The sequence below is a fragment of the Oryx dammah genome, unplaced genomic scaffold, assembly GCF_014754425.2.
Source record: "Oryx dammah isolate SB20612 unplaced genomic scaffold, SCBI_Odam_1.1 HiC_scaffold_5, whole genome shotgun sequence".
In the NCBI taxonomy this organism is placed as follows: Eukaryota; Metazoa; Chordata; class Mammalia; order Artiodactyla; family Bovidae; genus Oryx; species Oryx dammah.
Genome location: NW_024070189.1, coordinates 56,754,301 through 56,769,905, shown reverse-complemented (window position 1 = coordinate 56,769,905; position 15,605 = coordinate 56,754,301). Strand labels below are relative to the sequence as shown.

General features: G+C 42.8%; 1 long non-coding RNA gene across 1 annotated transcript in view; it reads left to right on the top strand.

Annotated features, from left to right (window-relative positions):
* Nucleotides 1-10,881: 10,881 nt before the first annotated feature.
* Nucleotides 10,882-15,605, top strand: part of LOC120863521 — a 49,873-nt gene continuing 45,149 nt past the window's right edge. The window contains exon 1 of the long non-coding RNA XR_005721018.1: nt 10,882-14,894. This is a non-coding gene — a long non-coding RNA (uncharacterized LOC120863521). The remainder of the gene's footprint in view (nt 14,895-15,605) is intronic.

Here is a 15,605-nt window from a genome sequence, read left to right as displayed (position 1 = left end):
AACTTCAGCAGTTCCCTAACCTAGCTCTTTTACTTGTAATACGCCCCTATTACTGGATTTTGTTTTCTAGCCATTCTGACAACCTTTGTCTTTTCAGTGCAGAGCAAAATATTTCAGTTAGAATGAATGTAAGAGCTGAAGATTATTGAATTAGTTAGATTTCTTTCTATCTTATTTTGTGCAGTTTGTGCTGGGTGTGTGTGTGTTTAAGACATATTTTTTTTAGATTTGTAACAACATGGAAAGGAAGGTACAGAAAGTTCCTATATACCCCCTGGCCCTACACAGAAATAACTTCACCTATGTCCTGGTTTTTATTTTTGTTTTTTCCTTCTGCTTTCTTTTATTTTTACGGATTGAATTTTTTAACACCCCATCTTTTCCCCATTGATTGCCATGGAAGTTACAGTCTTTATTTATTCTTTTGGTGGGTCCTCTAGATACTTAAAATTTAATCAGAATTTTCAACTTCTAAAACAAAACAGTGTGTGCTGTGCTCAGTTGTGTCTGACTCTTTGCAACCTTTTGGACTATGCCCACCATGCTCTTCTGTCCATGAGATATTTTAGGCAAGAATACTGGGTGTGTTGCCATTTCCTCCTCCAGAGGATCTTCCCAACCCAGGGACAAAACCCACATCTCCTGCATCTCCTGAATTGCAGGCAGGTTCTTCACTACTGAGCCAGCAGGGAAAGCCCAAACAAAACAGTAAAGGACCTTAAACTACTTTAACTTAGCCCCTTCCCCCCTCATCATTTATTTCCTGTTATAGACCAGTATTTTCATTCTGTTTTTTTCCAGGATAGATGAGATACCATTGTTTTTTATGCAATCAAGTGTTCATTGGTGTCTTACAGAATCACCAATCTCTTTGTTCACAGTTCCTTTTTAAAATTAATCAATTTAAATTGTTGGCTGTGCTGGGTCTTTGTTGCTGTGCACAGGCTTCTGACTGCAGTGGTTTCTCTTGTTACGGAGCACAGGCTTCAGTAGTGTGGCACACAGGCTCAGTTGCCCCACAGCACGTGGAATCTTCTCGGGGCAGAGATTGAACCTGTGTCTTCTGCATTGGCAAGCAGATTCTTAGCCACTGGACCACCAGGGAAGTCTCCACAGTTCTTTTTGTAAGAGTATCCACCTGAGATTCCCTTCTTTCTGCCTGAAAGTCATCCTTCAGTGTTCCCTTCAGTGATGGTCTATTGGGAGTAAGTTCTCTTAGTTTTTGTGAGCTTGAAAATGACTTTCTTTTACTCTTGGGGGCTTCCCTGGTGGCTCAGCTGGTAAAGAATCTGTCTGCAATGCAGGAGACCCCGGTTTGATTCCTGAGTTGGGAAGATCCCCTGGAGAAGGGAATGGCTACCCTCTGCAGTATTCTGGCCTGGGGACTTCCATGGACTGTATAGTCCATGGGGTTGCAAAGAGTTGAACATGACTGAGCAACTTTCATGTCTTTTACTCTCATATTAAAGTTACTGAATGAAATTCTCGACTGCCATTTATTTTGACTCAGTACCTTGAAGATACTGTTGTGGCTTCCACTGTGGCTGCTGGGAAGTCTGTGGTCAGTCTAATTGTAGTTTCTTTTTTATTGATCTGTACTTGACCCTGGCCCTCTGCAGTTTTCACTTTGCTGTTACTGCACGTGAGTATATTTTATTTATTCTTGGAATTTCTGGATCCAGAGTTTGGTGTTTTACAACATGCTGGAAAAATTTTCAGCTGGATCAGCACTAGTGTATAGCCAGTGACATGCCTAGGGCCTCAGATTTAAGGAAGTGCTCATTTTTGAGTTTGTGCAAATGCAGGACTGGCTCTGAGAGTGATTGTCTAAACTAAAGTGCCCTAGGTCCCTCAGTCAACTCCTCTAGTTCTGGTGTTGACTCTATAAATACCTCTTCTTCCTTATTCTTTCCTTTACTTTCTTCTGTAAATATAATTAAATATATATTAGACTATCGTATTCTACTCTCCAGTGTCACATATGTAGTTATTTTATTTTTTGTCTCTTTGTATGCCTGGTCACTTTCTAGATTTCTTTAGGTCCATCTTCTAGTAAATGAATTCTGCCTTTTTTCTTCAGTTGCTCAGTCATGTCCGACTCTCTGCAACCCCATGGACTGCAGCACAACAAGCTCCTCTGTCCGTCCATCACCAACTCCCAGAGTTTACTCAAACTTATGTCCATTGAGTTGATGATGCCGTCCAACCATCTCATCCTCTGTCGTCCCCTTCTCCTCCTGCCCTCAATCTTTCCCAGCATCAGCGTCTTTTCCAGTGAGTCAGCTCTTCACATCAGGTGGCGAAAGTACTGGAGTTTCAGTTTCAGCATCAGTCCTTCCAATGAATATTCAGGATTCATCTCCTTTAGGATGGACTGGTTGGATCTCCTTGCAGTCCAAGGGACTCTCAAGAGTCTTCTCCAACAGCACAGTGCAAAAGCCTCAGTTTTCTTTATTTATTTTTTCAGCACTCAGCTTTCTTTATGGTCCAATTCTCACACTGATACATGACTACGAGAAACACCATGACTTTGACTAGATGGACCTTTGTTGGCAAGGTTATGTCTCTGCTTTTTAATTTGCTGTCTAGGTGGTCATATCTCACACACTAGCAAAGTAACGCTCAAAATTCTCCAAGCCAGGCTTCAACAGTACATAAACCATGAACTTCCAGATGTTCAAGCTGGATTTAGAAAAGGCAGAGGAGCCAGAGATCAAATTGCCAACATCCGTTGGATCATCAAAAAAGCAAGAGAGTTCTTCTACTTCTGCTTTATTGACTATGCCAAAGCCTTTGACCATGTAGATCACAACAAACCCTGGAAAACTCTTAAAAGAGATGGGTCTACCAGACCACCTTACCTGCCTCCTGAGAAATCTGTATGCAGGTCAAGAAGTAACAGAACCAGACATGGAACAACAGACTGGTTCCAAATTGGGAAAGGAGTATGTCAAGGCTGTATATTGTCACCCTGCTTATTTAACTTAATGTAGAGTACATCATGAGAAATGCTGGGCTGGATGAAGCACAAACTGGAATCAAGATTGCTGGAAGAAATATCAATAACCTCAGATATGCAAATGACACCACCCTTATGTCAGAAAGCGAAGAAGAACTAAAGAGCTTCTTGATGAAAGTGAAAGAAGAGAGTGAAAAAGCTGGTTTAAAGCTCAACATTTAGAAACCTAAGGTCATGGCATCTGATCCCATCACTTTATGGCAAATAGATGGGGAAGCAATGGAAACAGTGAGAGACTTTATTTTTGGGGGCTCCAAAATCACTGCAGATGGTGACTGCAGCCATGAAATTAAAAGATGCTTGCTTCTTGGAAGAAAAGTTAAGACCAACCTAGACAGCATATTAAAAAACAGAGACATAACTTTGCCAACAAAGGTCCATGTAGTCAAAGCTGTGGTTTTTCCAGTAGTCAAAGCTGTAGGTTTTTCCAGTAGTCATGTATGGATGTGAGAGTTGGACTATAAAGAAAGCTGAGTGCTGAAGAATTGATGGTTTCAACTGTGTTGTTGGGGAAGACTCTTGAGAGTCCCTTGGACAGCAAAGAGATCCAACCAGCCCATCCTAAAGAAATCAGTCCTGAATATTCATTGGAAGGACTGATGCTAAAACTGAAACTCCAATACTTTGGCCACCTCATGCGAAGAGTTGACTCATTGGAAAAGACCCAGATGCTGGAAAAGACTGAGGGTGGGAGGCGAAGGGGATGACAGAGGATGATATGGTTGGATGACATCATCGACTCAAGGGACATAAGTTTGTGAAAACTCTGAGGTTGGTGATGGACAGGGAGGCCTGGCGTGCTGCAGTCCCTGGGATCACAAAGAGTCAGACATGACTGAGTGACTGAACTGAACTGAGGATGTACATAGCTTTTTTTCCCCAAGGACCAAGCATCTTTTAATTGCATGGCTGCAGTCACCATCTCCAGTGCTTTTGGAGCCTAAAAAAATAAAGTCTCTCACTGTTTCCATAGTTTCCCCATCTGTTTGCCATGAAGTGATGGGACCACATGCCATGATCTCAGTTTTCTGAATGTTGAGTTTTAAGCCAACTTTTTCACTCGCCTCTTTCACTTTCATCAAGAGCCTCTTTAGTTCTTTTTTGCTTTCTGCCATAAGGGTGGCATCATCTGTATATCTAAGGTGATTGATATTTCTCCTGGCAATCTTGATTCCAGCTTGTGCTTCATCTAGCCCAGCGTTTCTCATGATGTACTCTCCATATAAATTAAATAAACAGGATGACAATATACAGACTTGACGTACTCCTTTCCCAATTTGGAACCAGTCTGTTGTTCCGTGTCCAGTTCTAACTGTTGCTTCCTGACCTGCATACAGATTTCTCAAGAGGCAGGTCAGGTGGTCTGCTCTTCCCATCTCTTTAAGCATTTTCCATGGTTTGTGGTGATGTGCACAAATATTTTAGCGTAGTCAATAAAGCAGAAGTAGATGTTTTTCTGACATTCTCTTGCTTTTTCTATGATCTAATAGATGTTGGCAATTTGATCTCTGGTTCCTCTGCCTTTTCTAAATCCAGCTTGAACATCTGGAAGTTCATGGTTTATGTACTGTTGAAGCCTGGCTTGGAGAATTTTGAGCATTACTTTGCTAGCTGTGGGATGGGTGCAACTGTGCAGTAGTTTGAACATTCTTTGGCATTGCCTTTCTTTGGGATTGCAATGAAAACTGACTTTTTCCAGTCCTGTGGCCACCGCTGAGTTTTCCAAATTTGCTGGCATATTGAGTGTAGCACTTTCACAGCATCATCTTTTAGGATTTGAAATAGCTCAGCTGGAATTCCATCACCTCCACTAGCTTTGTTCATAGTGATGCTTCCTAAGGTCCACTTGACTTCACTCTCCAGCATGTCTGATCTAGATGAGTGATCACACCATTGTGATTATATGGTCATTAAGATCATTTTTGTACAGTTCTTCTGTGTATTCTTGCCACCTCTTAATATCTTCTGCTTCTGTTAGGTCCGTACCATTTCTATCCTTTATTGTGCCCATCTTTACATGAAATATTCTCTTGGTATCTCTAATTTTCTTGAAGAGATCTCTAGTCTTTCCCATTCTATTGTTTTCCTCTGTTTCTTTGCATTGATCACTGAGGAAGGCTTTATTTCTCCTTGCTGTTCTTTGGAACTCTGCATTAATATGAGTATATCTTTCCTTTTCTCCTTTGCCTTTCCCTTCTCTTCTTTTCTCAGCTATTTGTAAGGCCTCCTCAGATAACCATTTTGCCTGTTTGCATTTTTTTCTTGGGGATGGTCCTTATTACTGCCTTCTGTACAGTGTCACAAACCTCCATTCCTAGTTCTTTAGGTACTCTTATCAGATCTAATCCCTTGAATCTATTTGTCACTTCCCCTATATAATTGTAGGATTTGATTTAGGTCTTACCTGAATGGTCTAGCGGTTTTTCCCTACTTTCTTCAATTTAAGTCTGAATCTTACAATAAAGAGTTCATGATCCGAGCCACAGTCCCCGGTCTTGTTTTTGCTGATTGTATAGAGCTTCTCCATCTTTGGCTGCAAAGAATATAATTGATCTGATTTCATTATTGACCATTTAGTGATATCCATGTGTAGAGTCTTCTCTTATGTTGTTGCAAGAGGGTGTTTGCTATGACGAGTGCATTCTCTTGGCAAAAGTCTTGTTAACTTTTGCCCTGCTTCATTTTGTATTCCAGAACCAAACTTGCCTGTTGCTCCAGGTATCTCTTGGCTTCCTACTTTTGCATTCCAGTCCCCTATAATGAAAAGGACATCTTTTTTGGGTGTGAGTTCTAAAAGGTCTTCATAGAACTGTTCAACTTCAGCTTCTTCAGCATTACTGGTTGGGGCATAGGCTTAGAGTACCATGTTATTGAATGGTTTGCCTTGAAAACGAACAGAGATCATTCTTTGTTTTTTGAGATAGCATCCAAGTACTGCATTTTGTACTCTTTTGTTGACTATGATGGCTGCTCCATTTCTTCTAAGGGATTCTTGCCCATAGTAGTAGATATAATGGTCATCTGAATTAAATTCACCCATTCCAGTCCATTTTAGTTTGCTGATTCCTAAAATTTCGACATTCACTCTTGCCATCTCTTGTTTGACCACTTCCAATTTGCCTTGATTCATGGACCTAACATTCCAGGTTCCTATGAAATATTGCTCTTTACAGCCTTGGACTTTGCTTCTATCACCAGTCACATCCACAACTGGGTGTTGTTTTTCCTTTTGCTCCGTGTCTTCATTCTTTGTGGAGTTATTTCTCCACTGATCTCCAGGAGCATATTGGGCACCTACCAACCTGGAGATTTCATCTTTCAGTCCTATCTTTTTGTCTTTTTGTAACTGCTCATGGGATTTTCAAGGCAAGATTACTGAAGTGGTTTGCCATTCCCTTTTCCAGTGGACCACATTTTGTCAGAACTCTCCACCATGACCTGTCCATCTTGGGTGGCCCTACACAGACAGCATGGTTCACAGTTACATTGAGTTAGACAAGGCTGCGGTCCGTGTGATCAGTTTGATTAGTTTTCTGTGATTGTGGTTTTCATTCTCTCAGCCCTCTGGTAGATAAAGATAGGAGGCTTATGGAAGCTTCCTGATGGGAGAGACTGACTGAGGTGGAAACCTGGTCTTGTTCTGATGGGCGGGGCCATGCACAGTAAATCTTTAATCCAGTTTTCTGTCAATGGGCGGGGCTGAGTCCCCTACCTGTCATTTGACCTGAGGACAAACTGTGGTGGGGGTGATGAAGATAATGGCGACCTCCTTCCAAGGTCCCATGCCTGCCCTGCTGTACTCAGTGGCCCGACCCTGCAGCAGGCCACCACTGACCCACACCTTCGCCAAAGACTCCTGGCCACTCACAGGCAAGTCTGGGTCAGTCTCTTGTGGGGTCTCTGCTCCTTTCTCCTGGGTCCTGGTGCTCACAAGGTTTTGTTTGTGACCTCAAAGAGTGTTTCCTCAGTTCTGTATAAGTTCTGACAGCTCTGTGGTGGGGTTAATGGCGACCTCTTCCAAGAGAGCTTATGCCATGCCCAGTCCTGCTGCATCCTGAGCCCCTGCCCCTGTGGCAGGCTACTAATGACCTGCACCTCCACAGGAGGCACTCAGACACTCAACAGGCAGGTCTGGCTCAGTCTCGGTGGCGTCTCCTGGTGCACACAGGTTTTGTTTGAGCCCTCCATGCATCTCTGGCGGGTATGATGTTTGATACTAAACGTGATTATGCCCCTCCTGCTGTCTTTCCTTGGAAGGAATGTTATGACCAACCTAGACAACATATTAAAAAGCAGAGACATTACTTTGCCAACAAAGGTCTGTCTCGTCAAGGCTATGGTTTTTTCAGTAGTCATGTATGGATGTGAGAGCTGGACCATAAAGAAAGCTGAGAGCCAAAGAGATGCTTTTGAACTGTGGTGTTGGAGAAGACTCTTGAGAGTCCCTTGGACTGCAAGGAGATCCAACCAGTCCATCCTAAAGGAGATCAGTCCTGGGTGTTCATTGGAAGGACTGATGTTGAAGCTGAAACTCTAATACTTTGGCCATATTATGTGAAGAGCTGACTCATTTGAAAAGACCATGATGCTGGGAAAGATTGAGGGCAGGAGGAGAAGGGGACGAGAGAGAATGAAATGGTTGGATGGCATCACTGACTCAATGGACATGAGTTTGAGTAAACTCCGGGAGTTGGTGAGGGACAGGGAGGCCTGGCATGCTGCAGTTTATGGAGTTGCAAAGAGTTGGACACGACTGAGTGACTGAACTGAACTGAACTGAACTGAACTGCCTTGCTGGGGCTTCTCCTTTGCCCTTGGACGTGGGGTATCTTTCTTTGGTTGGATCCAACATTCTCCTGTCGACAGTTGTTCAGCAGCAAGTTTTAATCTTGGAGTTCTCCCAGGAGAAGATGAGTTCACGTCCTTTTACTCCGCCGTCTTGTAGAACCCTATGTATGATGCAGGTCCCATTGTAATTCCCATTTTATAGATCACAAGGCTGCCCAAGGCCATAGAATAAAACCAGGAACCAAAACTATGTGAGAAACCTAGAGCTTTTACCCTTTACCCTTTGTAACAGAGTAGGCTACTGAGACCTAAACATTCAATACTTATCTAAATATAAATGCACTGAAATATTTAATGTTAGGTGGAATCAAGATAAAACTAGAACTTTGGACAAGAGGCACCATGATTTTGGAATCCACTTGATTGGCTATGAGATGAAAGAGAGAGAAGAAAAGATGACTTTGCATTTTTGAGTGGTGACCACCAGAAGTATGGTGCTTTTAGGAACAGGGAAGTCGGGAAGAAAGCCTTCTGGTTTTATCTGTTTATTTTGTTTACTGCCTCAGTTTCCTCATCTGTAAAGCAAGGAGGTTCGGCTGACTTTAAGGCTTCTGTAGCTCTAAACCTCTTGAAGTTTTGTTGTTCATCAGCTCAGTCACATCCTACTCTTTGTGACCCCTAGCTCAGTCACATCCTACTGTTTGTGGCCCCATGGACTGCAGCACACCAGGCTTTCCTGTCCTTCACTGTCTCCCAGAGTTTGCTCAACCTCATGTCCGTTAAGTTGGTGATGCCATCCAACCATCACATCCTCTGTCGTTCACTTCTCCTTACATCAGTCTTTTCCAGCATCAGGGTCTTTTCCAATGAGTCAGCTCCTCACATCAGGTGACCAAAGTATTGGAGGTTCAGCTTCAGTATCAGTCCTTCCAATGAATATTCAGGGTTGATTTCCTTTAGGATTGATTGGTTGGATTTATTTGCAGTTCAAGGGATTTTCAAGAATTTTGTCCAACACTACAGTTTGAAAGGATCAATTGAAGTTTAAACAATTGGCAAAATTAATTAATTAATTAATTAAATCAGGAGGCATTATCTGGTAGGCAATTGGAATTCAGAGCGGAATGTGGATTAATAGAAGATGGTATCTTTGTGGGTAATGGTTCGTTCAGTACAGGGAGTATATTAGTTTTCTAGGGCTAAAATAACAGAGGACCATAGACTGTGTCACTTAAACAACAGAAATTAATTTTCTCACTATTCTAGAGGCTAGACATCTGAGATCAAAATGTGAACAGGGTTGGTTTCTTCTGCGGCCTCTCTCTTATCACTTGTAAATGGCCATTCTCTCCCTATCTTCACGGGGTCTGCCCTCTGCCTGTGTCCTATTATCCTCTTATAAGGATACCATTGCAATTCAGTTCAGTTCAGTTCACTCACTCAGTTGTGTCCAACTCTTTGCGACCCCATGAATCACAGCACACCAGGCCTCCCTGTCCGTCACCAACTCCCGGAGTTCACTCAAGATTCATGTCCATCGAGTCAGTGATGCCATCCAGCCATCTCATCCTCTGTCGTCCCCTTCTCCTCCTGCCCCCAATCCCTCCCAGCATCAAAGTCTTTCCCAATGAGTCAACTCTTCACATAAGGTGGCCAAAGTACTGGAGTTTCAGCTTTAGCATCATTCTTTCCAAAGAAATCCCAGGGCTCATCTCCTTCAGAATGGACTGGCTGGCTCTCCTTGCAGTCCAAGGGACTCTCAAGAGTCTTCTCCAACACTGCAGTTCAAAAGCATCAACTCTTCGGCGCTCAGCCTTCTTCACAGTCCAACTCTCACATCCATACATGACCACAGGAAAAACCGTAGCCTTGACTAGATGGACAGGTCTGTCCTAATGACTTCGTTAATTACTTTTTAAAGACCCTTTGTCTAAATATCGCCACACTGTGAGGTACCTGAGGTTAGGACTTCAATGTTTGGACTGGGGGGAGAGGGAGAGGACACAATTCAGCTCATGACAGAAATCAGGAATCAGGCACTGAGGTGAGAGACAGGTGGATAACTGAAGAATATAGCGTCCCAGAGTAACCCATGGAGGAGAGGTGGTTGTTCACTTACTACGTCATGTCCAAATTTTGTGACCCCATGGACTGCAGCATTCCAGGCTTCCCTGTCCTTCAGTATCTCCCAGAGTTTGCTCAAATTCATGTCCATTGAGTCAATGATTCTATCTAACTATCTCACCCTCGGCCATCCCCTTCTTTTGCCTTCAATCTTTCCCAGCATCAGGGTCTTTTCCAGTGAGTCAGCTCTTCACATCATGTGGCAAAGTACTGAAGGTTCAACATCAGTCCTTCTAATGAATATTCAAGGTTGATTTCCTTTAGGATTGGTTTGATCTCCTTGTAGTCCAAGGGACTCTCAAGAGTCTTCTCCAGCACCACTGTTCAAAAGCATCAATTCTTTGGCGCTGAGTGAAAGGTAATGAGGAACAAGAATGGAAGAAAGTAGATTAACGGTGGGGTCTCCGGAGGCTACTTGCAAGGAAGCCATTCAATAGAGAGGTGGGGACAGCTTTGAGGGGTTGAGATGGATGCTAGCATAGGAAGAGAGTAGAGGGGACAGGGCCAAGAAGGGCCCTTCTGGCTTCAATTTCAGGCACAGTAGATGCTCCTTATATGCATTTTTTAAAAGTATTTGATTTTTTAGCTGTTTCAGGTCTTAGTTGCTGGGCATTTGAGATCTTTCTTGTCATGTGGGATCTTTCCTTGTGGTTCATGGAGTCTAGCTGTGGCTTGTGGGGATAGAGTGGGGGCAGGGAGCTCTATAGTTGCACCAGGTGGTCTTAGCTTCCCTGAGGCAAGTGGAATCGTAGTTCCTTGACCAGGGATTGAACCCCTGTCTCCTCCTTTGCAAGGCAGATTCTTAACCACTGGACTATCAGGGAAGTCCCAGATGTTCCTTCTATGTATTTATTGAATGAATAAGTAAATTTAGTTTCCTCCTTTCTCTGATGTTCCATGGTCCTGGGAGGCAGCTTCTCTTTAGAAATTGAAATGAGGCTGCATTCCAGGACCTTGGCCTTCACCTCATTGTTTTTATTTGGCTAGGATTTATCATCAAGCTAGGGAGAAAGGAAGTCTTTTTTCCTAGGAATAGAGAGAGGGAGAGGGAAAAGTGAGAATGGGGTGGTGTGAGGTTGGAGAGACCTTAGAAGTCATTTTGCAATTTTCTTATCTGCCTTCCAGAAATGAAGAGGTTATTCATTCATTGATTGAAAAAAAAGTCTTCATTAATCACCTACTTTGGATTGTGCACTGTGTTAGGCAAGGGGGACATATATCAATGAAGCAAGTATCACAGATTGAATGACTGCTTGTGGAATGCCAGGCCCTGTGTCAAAAGCTTGGTGTACTTCCTGCTCTCAAAGGCGGTATATGACAGGGACTGTTGATGTTCCCTTTTTTTTTCCATCAATAGGGAATTGACCCAACTGAAGCTTAGGGTGGTTTGCTAACTCACTGTAAGTAACTTGAACTCAGCCCAAGGGCACTTTTTTCAGCCCTAGCTTCTGCTAGGCCCCTGGGTCTTTTCCCAGGGTACAGTAAGTGACTGGCTTAGGGTGTTCTGCCTGACTCAGTTCCTGCCCTTCCATCCTGTCCTTGGCCTGAGAAAGGACGCTGTGTAAAGGGATAGATGTGGGTTAGGATAATCATGCCGAGTCACTGCCTATGAAAGCCCTGTGTCTTCCCCTTGTCCCAGCCACCACCTATAGCCTGGCTCAGCCCCTGTCCTTGTTGTCACACTCATATCCCTCCTGGTCTCACTGACAGCAGCTGGCATTGTGTCTCACAAACCAAAAACATGTTTCCTTCCTTCTCTGGAACTTCCTCAGAGCTACCAGAGAACACGGCCAGATTCTGAAATCCTACCCCCCAATACCAGGGATTTCCTTTGTGGTTCGAGAGAAAGAGAGAAATGGGTGTTCTGCAACTTCTGTTGCATGAGATCATGAAGAAAACAATCCAGTTACCTGTTTCTTCTATTTTAAAGTGAGGAGGAAGGTGTTCCTGCAGCTGACCAGTGAGTCAGTGGGTCTAGGGACTGAATGCTAGGTGTGGGTGGAGAACTCAGGAGGTAGAACCAGAGTTGGAAGAATCACCTCCAGTCTGGTCTAATCTGGCAGTCAGAGGCCTTAAAGACTTAAGGAGTCTACAGATTTTTATCTATATCTATCTATCTGTTTCTATATATATGTGTGTGTACATATATACACATATATAAGTATGCATATGTGTATAATTTTTATACTTATGTAAATATGTATCTATTCATCACATTGTTTTAGTGGTAGCAACCTACCTGCCCATCTGGAGGGGATTCATGAAATCAATAAAGGTTGTTCTCTACAAAAGAAATCTAAGTTGCTATTAATTACTGTGTGGTAGACCTATCAAGTGTGGGTAGATATGGAAAGGTGTTCAAGACGGTTATGTGAGTAAAGCAAGCCACAGATGGTGTATGTGTGTGTGTATGTTTCAATAGCCATGGTTGATTTCTAGAAATACTCTTGAGAAACTGCTAATTGGTTATTTGCAAAGAGCAGGAATGGAGCTTTGGGTGGTGACGAGAATTTTGCTCTTGTGCAAAGACTTTACACTCTTCTATACTTTAAAAAGATTTTTTTTAATAAATAATGAGTATGTATTGCTTCTATAATACAAAGAGAACGAGAAAGGAAAGTAGAAGAAAAAAAGGCCTAAGAAGTTTCACAAGCCAAGGACATGAAAACAATTTCAGTGTTGAATTCAGGAGTGTTGAGGGCAGGAGGAACAACACAGTGGGGCCTGAGATGACCTTGCATGATGAAACTTACCCTAGCCACTGTTTGCAGAGATACGCTTTAACCACCCACAGGTGGTCACAGAGGTAGGAACTGGCAGGAAATCCTATTTGCCAGGCTGACTCATGACCGTAAGTCTAAAATAAGATCCAGGCCAAAGTTCAACTTCACGAACAGGGACTGGAGCCTCTTATAACCCTAGCTAACATATATTGAGTGTTTACCATGTTTCAAAGTAATGTACAAATTGCTTAACTTAGTGCTACCTAATTTATCTTTACAACTCTGAGGTAGCACTGTTCTTATTCTACTGTTACTGAGGACCCTCTAAGGCTCAGAGGGTCCAAATCACTCTCCTAAATACATACAGTTAATTGGTTAGGCTGGGGTTAACCCAGGTCTGTCTGTGGCAGTATTACTTCCTGAGTTCTACTACATGTTGAGCTCTTAGGGTCTTAGGAGCCCTCAGGTAGAAGAACAGGACATCCTTACTGTGCCATCAAGGAGCACCCAGGCTAGTTGGAGAAAACCACACCAACCTAGGTAGACTGTATAGTGACTTATATAAGGCAGTCATCTGGATTTAATTGGGCTGCAAAGTTGATAAGCTCTATTTGGATTTTCAACTTGGAGAGATCAACAAGGCCTGAAGTTGTCAATGAAGGCATCTTGGAGGAGGACAGATATAAACCAGGCCTGGAAGGATGGATGGAATCAAGAGAGGGGTGGGGAGGACATTCCAGAGAAGAGAATGTGCAAACTGTGCAGAAGTCTGCTCTGTTGTTTCTGAGACAGTAAAGCATCTTGCTTAATCAGCATGAACGTTGTGTATGTGTGATAAGTGAGCTGATGTGTAGAGAGGGAAAAGAGAGCAATAGAAGCCATCCTGAAGGTTGAAAACTGGAAGAGTCGAAACTTAATGTGGAAAGAAATAAAGAGCCTCCAAAGAAGTTTTGGGCAGTGAAGAGACACTATGAAAAGTGATGATTCAGAGAGGTTAATCTGATAGAGCTGTCAAAGTGACAGTGAAGGAGAGAGCCATGTGAAAACCTAGGTGTGGGGTGATAGGGGCCTTGAGGGGGAACCAGCAAGAGGACTGAAAAAGGAGGGCCAGTGTGAAAGCTGCTTATGAAGGAAGAGGAAGCAACAGGACTTGATGATTGAGAAGAAAGAGACTATGAAGGAGCAGGTCTGAGCCAAATAATTCCAGGGCTTCAAATCAAGGTGTCCAAAGAAGGGAACACATATATCTGGAAAAAGGAATTGGGAGAGGGTTTTGGTTTGCTATGATGTGGGAGAAGATGATGGATTGTGTCTTTGTTCCAAACCTCTTTTTTTCCTCCCAAGTTTGTAAGACAGCTTAGGGAGTTTTTCTCACTTAGTTTTCTTAGTTGTGTAATACATAGGACTTCCTTTGGACCGGTTCTTTCAGTCAGCAGCTGTTTATTAAGCTGTCTTATGGTCTGGTTGTTGGGAACATAGCAGTGAGCAGGCGGACCTGGTGTCTGTCCTCATGGAAGACAGATATTGAATAACAAATCATAAGGGTTCTTTCTTTGCTCCTGATATCAAGGTGGCATTTCTTCACCAAGACCAATTATGTTCTGTACCTGAAAAATGTGAAGCATTAAGGGCATTTGTCAAATACTTTATTATAGACTGTATTTTGTAATAAAAAGCACCACAACCATTTATTTATTCCTTTGCTCTACAAATATTTATTGAATGGTACTGTGGCTCTGTATTTTTAGCCCTTATGTTCACAAAATAGGGGAGGACATAGACAAGTAAGTAGGTAATGATAATATGGTGTAATAAGTGTAGTAAAGGGTAAACACCAGGTATTGTGGGAACAAGTAGGAGGTGTTCTGATCTTCGAGGGGCAGGTAACTGACAGGAAAATGTCCCTGATAAGACTAATGAGATGTTAGCTATACAGGGGCGGGAGTGAGGGTGAGTGTATGTGTTCCATGCAAAGGGGATATCTAGTTCAAAGACCTGGACACTAGAGAGGCCTAGACTTGTTGGGGAATGATTTGTAACCTAGAATTTTATACCTAGCACAACTACGTATCAGAATGTGAAGAAAGAATAAAAAGAAAAGGCATGTTTGGATATACAGGGTGGCAAAAAATTATCTCCCATGTGTCTCTTCCCAGGAAGCTAGTGGAGGACCTGCAACGACAAAACCAAAGAATAAAGCAAGAGGATAGACACCATGGAAATAACTACATGGACCTCAGGTAGGAAGGGCTGAATCAAAAAGGAGACATAGTGAGCAGTTGGGACTTCATTATAATGACAAAATTACTTAAAGTAGTAATAGAATCATATTCTAAAATAGCGCTCCCCCCAACTTTGAATTCTAGGGACATCTTTGAGCAACATTGTGATTGGATTCAACCAGGAACAACAGTTTTAAGGTTTTTCATATTTTGTATTCCTTTGAATAGGATGCTGCTGAGTTTTAAAGAATTTGGAAGTCATTGTACTAGGGAAACCTAAAAATGTGTGTAACTACTTCTTCAGTAGCCTTGTGCAATTTGGCAGTGTCCCCAGAAATTCCCACCGTCAAGAAGTTGTAGAAATGTGAAGGCCTATACAGGCAGCCACAGGACTATGAAAGTTCCTGGAGCAGTGCGTTGTGGGAGAGGGATTAGTATAGGGAGGTAAGGGCCAGCTTCCAAATCCCAACCAAACTCTTTGATGGTCATTCTTTCTTCCATAGAAAAGGAGGCCCCTAGGAGAACATTTCTGCTAGAACAGATCTGCTTACCAATTAAGTGCTGAAGCTGCTCTCTCCAGTGACTTTCAGACTGCCTAGAAATAAAATTTTAAGATGCCACCACCGGGTGCCTGTTGAACTTTTCTGTAGCTGGAATAAGGCAGTGTATGTTTGAGAGAGAGAGAGAGACAGAAAGGGAAGGGAGGAGGGAGGAGAGAGAGAATACATG